Source organism: Macaca nemestrina, chromosome 4 (genome assembly GCF_043159975.1).
Source record: "Macaca nemestrina isolate mMacNem1 chromosome 4, mMacNem.hap1, whole genome shotgun sequence".
Classification (NCBI taxonomy): domain Eukaryota; kingdom Metazoa; phylum Chordata; class Mammalia; order Primates; family Cercopithecidae; genus Macaca; species Macaca nemestrina.
In genome coordinates, this window is record NC_092128.1 from 15,702,320 (window position 1) to 15,710,908 (window position 8,589).

The following is an 8,589-nucleotide window of genomic DNA, read 5'->3' on the forward strand; positions in this document are numbered from 1 at the left end:
CTTTGCATTCACTTGGAATTGGTACAAAGTTCAGCTGGAGGTTTCCTTCTCCCTGTGGTCTTTTCCCAGTTCCTCTGGCAGCCCTCCCCAAGGACCACTGTGAAACAAGTCAGAAATGACTTCCCTGGGGACCCAGAGAGCCCACAGGGCTTTTCCCGCTGTTTCATCCATCCCTGTATTTCACTCAGCTCTGTAAATTGTCTCAGATCCAGGTAAGGTCTAATCCTTCTCCCATGATCTAGACCTTCAGGTTCCCCAGTGAGGTTATGTGTTTGGGGGTGGACAATCTCCCTTTCCCACTTTCACAGTTTGGGCACTCACAGAATTTGGACTGTCTCCTGGGTCCTGCAGGTTCAATTTGTTTCCTTCAAAGGGTATGTGGATTCTCTTGGCCTTCCTGGTATATTCCTGCAGTAGTTCCTGGAGCAAAAGTCCACAATATGAGTCTCCACATTCTGCTCTGTATGTCCAAGTGGGAGCTGCAATTTAGTCCTCCCTCCTACCTACCATTTTTTACTCCCTTGTCATATAATTTGAGGTCAGGAAATGTCATACCTCCAGCTTTGTTCTTCATGTTTAGGATTGCTTTGGCGATTTGGACTTGTATTTTTCCCCTGTGAATTTTAGGATTTTTTTTTTTTCTAATTCTGTGAAAAATGATGTTGGTATTTTGATAAGGATTACATTGGGTCTTTAAATTGTTTTGGACAATATGGTTATTTTAATGATATTAATTATTCCAATTTATGAGCATGGGATATTTTCTCTCTCCCTCCAGCTGAGACCTCTGGACAAACTACAGGTAACCAGTTGTAGAAGACAGAAAATAGGAGACATGGCCTTCCCCAAACTATGCAACTTACCTAGGCTCTGGGGAAAACAGAAGGTTATTTCAAGTTATTTTTCAAGTCCTACAGAACCCACATTAGAATTAACCTGGACATAATCCAGCTGTAGCCTCCAGGCATTGGCATGTCACTGATGATACATGGCCTTAGAGAGGGGTGAGAGAACAGAAGAGTGTGCATGTCATCACTGTGGTGACCACCAGTTCTTGGAGGCACAGGCACAACCTCTGAGATGAGATGACCTCTGGAAAGAAGAGCAATATGAAAGAGAAGGGTGAGAAGGAATGGCTAACTATTCTCAGCCCTCCAGGGTAGCTAACGTTTCTATAGTAACAGGGATGAAAATTTGAGAAAAAGCTTCTTCATTGTCAAAATGTCTGTTCCCTGCTTCCTGCCTTCACTGTGTAGATTCACCTCTGGGCTCTTCCACTTCAGTTGGGGAGCTCCCCTTTCCCACTAGGAAGACAGAAAAGCCATAGGGCCAGCTCATCCTCCAAAAGAAGCACAGTTCCTTTTCTATGGGCAAAGGTGCCTTATCCCTGGTGTGTCATCTCTAGGGTGATGTGTAAGGTGGTGAGAGAAGAAGAGAAGTAGAAAGCTCTAGTTGTTCATCATGAAAGTGAACACAGATTCAGGCAGTGGGAATTTATTTCCACTCTGACACAAACACATGTCAGTATTGATAATGAGCTATTGGGAAGGGAATGGGGAATGATGTGTGTATACAAGTGTGTGTGAACTCACACGTAAGCTGGGTAATGGTGACCACAGTCTGAAATACATGAGTATATGTCTGTGTATTGGTGTTTCTAATATAAGACAGTGATTTTCTGCACATGGATCTGGGAGTTCCGAGATACGGGTACTGAATATGAGCCTTCTGAGAGCTGCTTATCTGCTGCTTTGCTTTATTCTCATACCTTGTCCTTAGAAGTCCTAGCCCAGGATAAATATCTGGCTGCAGGTCCATGCCAATAAATCTTGGGATAAATAACTGATGACATTGGGCTAGTTTCACAGTGTTGTTTTTGGATGATTCAGGAGACATGGATCTTTGGGACAGAAAATTAACCTTGTGATTGCTAGTCCTGGAATAGCCTGGGCAGGATTGGGCCACCCTCACTCTTGAAGGGGGCACCCTATGAAAAAATCCCCCCATTCCTAGTAATTTTCCAGCCAGGCAGATGATCCAGATGAAGAGGTGACTACTTGCCCCTCCAGTCTTCTGACCACATTAGGAGCTAAAACACAATGAAGTGAAAAGATGCCCCTCACTGAGCATTGAATGAACTGGCTCTGAACTGAAGAGACAGAAATCCCCACTGGGGAGCAGAATACTATCTGTCAAGGTCAGCTGCACCAGAATCACTCCATAAGCCGTGTAGCTACTGTCACCATCAGTTAACAGAATTTAGAGATTCCCGTGAGAATTTAGCCCATCATTCACCATCCTACCTTCTCCATTTGTTCATCCCCTATTCTATAATCTGAAATGCCTGCATTTCTGAAGGGAGGGAATACACTTTTTTCCTTAAAAAACTCCCATTTATTTTCGGCAAAATATACCTAAGGTATAGGGGGATCAGCTGAGTGTGATGTCAGAGACTCTCTGGCTATATGGCGAATGCCATTGACCAAAGCTGGAAGGACTTCATTAGTCACTGGTGTCAGGGAAGCTGATCATCACTTCTTAGGTAACACACTAAGAGATAATTTTCATGGTTCTTGATGTGTCTGCACATTACAGTCACCTGGGAAGCCTCACCCCAGGCCAATTAATTATATCAGAATTTCTGGGCATGTTGTCTGGGTGTTCAAAAACTCCTGGAAGTGGTTGTACTGTGCATCCAGGGTTGCAAAACACTGAAATTGTGGAGCATCTCATTCTGAAAACATGAATCTAGAATACTCAACCAGACACCTAGATATGAAAAGTGAAATAGTGACTTTTTCAATGGTCATTATGTCTCCTTTGTTCATATGATATGTTAGGGTTAATTGTTTACCATGTGAAACTTTATGATATTCCGTGGACATATCTGAAAACTATGAGGTGGACCAATTAGAGTTCTCCCTTAGGAATTTGAAGGGAAACTCAAAGGCATTGGTGGATATTTGACCTGAAAGTTTAGAATGAGTTGGGGCAAGGTAGTCGTGATGAATCTATGGCTATGCAGATGTATCATGTAATAGGGACTCAGAGGAGATTGATCAAGAGAGGGAAGAGGACAAAAGAGTAGCTGGAGAAACAAGAGTGACGGGGGTGGGAGTAGGGAGCACAGAGAGTGAGATGGCCAGTCCCGTGATACCTTGATTCCTGACCTTTCTAAAGTCTTTCCCCAGTTTACATTTCAATCAGAACTCTAATGGAAACTGATTTAGAACCATAAGTAAGTAAGTTAAAGCTCCTTGAAGGTGCTGTTTTCTCTCATATCATTAAACCTGTCTCAAATGCACTTTATTCTCCTCTCTGTCACTCAAACACCTACTCCTTTTAAAAGAACAGTATGTATGTCACTCCCACTTGGCTTCCCCAGAACAAAGGACAACCCACTCTTTGCACACTACTTCCACAGGGTTTTGCTCCATATCTTTCTTTATTTCTTTACACATTAAATGTAATTTTCTGTTTACTTGTCTTCTTTACTAGATTTTGAGCTCCTTGAGGACAGAGGTTATATGTCATTTGTATTTTTTCAGCAGCATCTAGTATAGTTACCAGTCCATAGCAATTGCTGAGTAGATATTTCTTAATTGAATACATTCTTAAAGATCAAATGGACCTGAGTTTTTCAACTTTCTGTTTTCTCATACACCCAGAAAAAGGTTATTGGACATAATACAACCTTTCCAGAAGTGGATCTGAAAGTTGCAAGTAATTTTCCCCAGTAATTTCTTATCTAACATATCTACTAAAAACCCTTAGCACAAAATTCTCCTCTTCTGTTTTTAAATATAATGCTTTCACAGAAAATTTAGTAAGAGAATGAAAAGATATAAAATAGTAAGATAATTAGTTCAACAAACTGAACTGGTATTGTTATTTAATGGCAATGTGCCTTTACAAGTCAATTATCCAGACAATTAAAACGAATACCTGGCATAACTGCCCAAAACATGGGATTTTGAAACGTACACTTAACTGTTACTATGGTGAAACAGTTATTTTTTTCATGACTGATTACTCAGATTGCATCAGTGGATGTGTAAATACATGATACCTGGAATTGAAATGGACTATATTTTGCATAACTGAATCAATAATGTGATGCCTATGACTATATCTGGAGCTCCACGGGCTCATCTTATAAACTTTATATTATATGGAGAATTTTTTTTTTAAACTACAACTTCTGATTTATGACCTTGGATGCATACACCCCCCCTCTAGCCTCCCAAGTAGCTAGGATTACAGACATGAGGCATGCACCCACCTTTTGAATGCATTCAGTAGAGAATATTATTCCATAGTAATGGATTCTGTTCTACAATCACTTACTGGCTGTAGCCAGTAATGAGCCAAGAGTGAATTCACTGAATTGAGATAATTTTTTTATAATTTAAAACTTATTTTATTAATAACATATATCTTTTATCCTCATTCCTCACTCCTGTTTCCCTCTCCTTTTCTACTAGTATGAAGTCACTCTAATCTGTTTAGTGTCTATTTTCTTAATTTTTAAATTAAAAGCATGTAATGATGTTTTGAGTTTTATTTATAGAAATGTTTATATTGTGATAATAGCAAATTCACATGAAATTATAAGAAATAGTACATAAAGATCCTATGTACTCTTAACCCAGTTTCTGCCACTGGTACCATCTTGATAAAATATAGTGCAACATCACAACCAGGATTTTTTTGTTTTTGTTTTTGAGACGGAGTCTTGCTCTGTCGCCCAGGCTGGAGTGCAGTGGCACGATCTTGGCTCACTGCAAGTTCCACCTCCCGGGTTCACGCCATTCTCGTGCCTCAGCCTCCCAAGTAGCTGGGACTACAGCCGCCTGCCACCACACCCAGCTAATTTTCTTGTTTGTATTTTTAGTAGAGACGGGGTTTCACCATGTTAGCCAGGATGGTCTTGGTCTCCTGACCTCGTCAGCCTCCCAAAGTGCTGGGATTACAGGCGTGAGCCACCACGTCTGGTCACAACCAGGATATTGACATTGATGTTAAGTATACTAAGTTCAGCATTCATGCTTTCTTTTTAACATATACAGTGGTAAGCAGCCTATAATGCTTTAAATAACTGTTATTTGTTTGAACATCTGGGATATGCTAAAGTGATGAGAAAAATCATCAAAATAAACTACACTGGATGGGGGCAATGGAGGATGGTAGAACAGGGAACAGGAAAGCCCACAGTCTAGAGGAAGCATGGACTAATAGACCCCGCTTGGTTTATAATACAGCAGAAACTTGCAGAGCGCTGTGAAAACTTTCAATAATTTACTTAGTATTAATACAATTGGTGAAGGCAGAGTCAGGGCAGACTTCTTAGAAAATATGACATCTGAATTGATTCTTTTAGATCTTGATGTAAAAATCTCTGCCACTTTGGTACTCATTCACTGGTTATATCCTCTTCTCTCCCTCCCTGAAACCTATTGGTCAGTACCCCTTACTCACTGAAGCTTAGACATCTCGCTGAGAACTATCTTTTTCACCCTCAATTCTGCCATCATCCTAGGTAACTTCTATGTCTGTGTGGATAACCCAATCAATACCTTGGCTTCTCTTGATTTTCTCAACTCCATTGACATTTACTAAGCTCCACTCCAGTGATTTGCCTCCTTGAATGTTGTTAAGTACTCAGAAATGATCATGTTCAACTTACAGATTCAAGGTTTTTTGGTTTTTTGGGTTTTTTTTTTTTTTTTTTGAGACAGAGTCTTGCTCTGTCACCCAGGCTGGAGTGCAGTGGCATGATATCGGCTCACTGCAAACTCTGCCTCCCAAGTTCAAGTAATTCTCCTGCCTCAGCCTCCTGAGTAGGTAGGACTGCAGGCACCCATCACCACGCCTGGCTAGGTTTTGTATTTCTGGTGGAGACAGAGTTTCACCATACTGGCCAGGCTGGTCTCGAACTCGTGACCTCAGGTGGTCCACCCACCTCAGCCTCTCAAAGTGCTGGGATTGCATGCATGAGTCACTGCGCCTGACCTTTTTCCTTATTAGAAAGGAAAAGGTGGTGCTGTCACCACCGTTTTATGTCTTCGTCTTGGCTTGTAACATTTTAGACTAACAGACAGAATGTAGAGAGAAGGAGTGCTATCTGAGCTCAGAAGTTTGTGGTAAAAGAAGACCCAGATGTGAGCATAAGAAAGAATGGCTAACGGCCATAAGAGGTGAAAGGAAACGCAGGGATGAGAACAATATTTTATGTGTAGCTCCTCTGCAGAGCGAGAAAGTAGGTGGCTGGACAGGGTCTGGTTGGATAACTCCTGACTCTAGCTCCTACATGAAGAGAGGCGAATGTGTTAAGGAGGGTTAGAGATCAACAGGCTCTTTATGTTCATAAGACATTTGTAAATTTGAGTCACAATCTCAGTTTTCTTATCCTATAACTTGTACTTTTAGTGTCTGAACCTAAATTTTCTGAACCAACGCTGCTATTGCCTTAAAGTCTTAAATTTTCTATTTATTTCTAAGTGTATTTCCTAAGTATTGCTCAATTATTTGCTAGGAGGCTATCATCAGAGACACATAATCTTGCTGTAATAAGTGTTTGGCATCCTTTTGGGAAAGCGTAGCTCCTCCACTGCAATTTCACTGTCAGAATGCATGATACATGACAATAATGATGCTTCACTCCTTTATAAACAGTACCTTGGGTAGACAGCTGAGAGCTGAATAGGGACCTGCAAAGGACTGCCTCTTCAAGAGATGCTGTAAATTGTTTGGGATAAGGAAAATCCTTAATGAGCAGTTTGTTCTCATTATACGTAATTTAATTTTCTGGATACCTAAGAAAAACAGTATACTAGCTCCTTTAGTAATTCTCATGAATTCTCATTAATTTATAATTCCCTGCTAATTGCACTTCTTCTTTTCTCTCACCCTCTACAAGATGTTAACATGAGTTTAGCTCTTGTGTAATCTAAGTCCCTAAGTGCTAAATAGAAGATCAAAATAAAATGACATTAGCAGTTAGGGTTTTTATGATAGTGGAAAGGACTGGCACACTTTTTTTAATGTGTGGTAGAATGTGGGGTGGGGGAGGATGTTGTGATACATGTTCCTAGAAGAGTAAGTGGCCATTCCAAGCAGAAAGAACTGGTCATGATGAAGAGAGTAAGCTCATTTACTTGATAGGAACAGATATTTTGTTGGTAATACAGAATGGGATTGTGCATGAGGCATGTTATTTGGTCAGCATGGGCTAAAGAAGCAGTCATAAGAGGGCTTCTGCCACAGTGAAGTTTGAATTTGGTTTCAGGGTTAATAGGGAACACAAATCAGTTTTGAGCCATTGGAGATGTAATATTCTTGAGGTTACCTAGAGGACTGTGGAGTAACAGCACCTGATGTCTCAGCCTTGGGGCCAAATCAGCCATTGTGGGGAAAAGATCCAGGTCTCTAGGGAGAAGATGGAATCGTGTGTATGTGTGTGTGTATGTGTGTGTGTGTGTGTCCATGCACGTGTACAGATGGAAGGATTGTCACTGAGAGAGAATTATTGTTTCAGTAGGAGGGAATATGCAAAAATATACTGCATCTCAGAGGAGATCATTGCCTTCCACTTATTTGTTTAGGCTCCAGATCCATAAGGAGTAGAATAATTAGCTTTATGAAGGCCAGAGCAGAGAAACTGTACCTATTCATGGGCCCATCACCACAGTTCCCCAACTGTCCAAAATCCCTGAGATAACCCTTAATGATGACATTCATCTACCTGCCAAGTTTTCTCCTCCAAGCAAGCCAGTGATTGACAAAACCATTCTTAAGCAGACCCCTATCCGAGATCTTCTTCCAGCTGAATTTTCACCCTATTGACTTTGGGATACCTTTTATTACATATACATTAGAAAGGGGGAAGATGCGAGCAAAGGGGATTTTCTTTTCCTATAACAATGTCCTGCAATTCTCACCTTCCTGCATTTCTCTACCAACCTCCAGGACATGGAACAAGCTCAGAATCAGCCCACAGGTAGAATGGCATAAGGAAATGCGGGCAGATTCTCTATACAGTTGAAATAAATTCCAGGAGCCTCACTTCTGCTAAGTATGTGCTTGAAGAGGTAGGCAGTCATTGTCAGACTCCTTAATTTCATCTACCGTTTAACATGGTGTGAGGTCATTGCTTTCTCCAGTTAGGACATCTCTCACCGTCACACCCAGGAAGAGTTCATTTACTTGCTTGAGTTATTCTCTCTCTATTGCCACCACTCTCTTTTCCTAGCTTTTTTGTCCCCTAGATCTACAGTAAAAATATGTTTTCCCTGCCAGAGCCACAGATCCATTCAGGAGCTCTGCCCGCTTCTGAGCAGCCTCTCTTCAGATTCTGGGCACTCGAAACAGTTACTTAGGTTAATTTTGCCAAGTGCCCTGCCTTAGGTGGCACACACCAGAATCTCTCTTGTGGTTTTTCTCCATTTCTTCTTCTCTTCTGTCTTTAGTGTCTTTCTTTCAGATTGATTATCACAGAACTTTTATTCCATTCAGCTCATGTAGTGTTCTTTTTGATTGCTTTCTAAACCCACTTTTTTTTCTTTTCCTTTTTAAGACGGAGTCTCACTC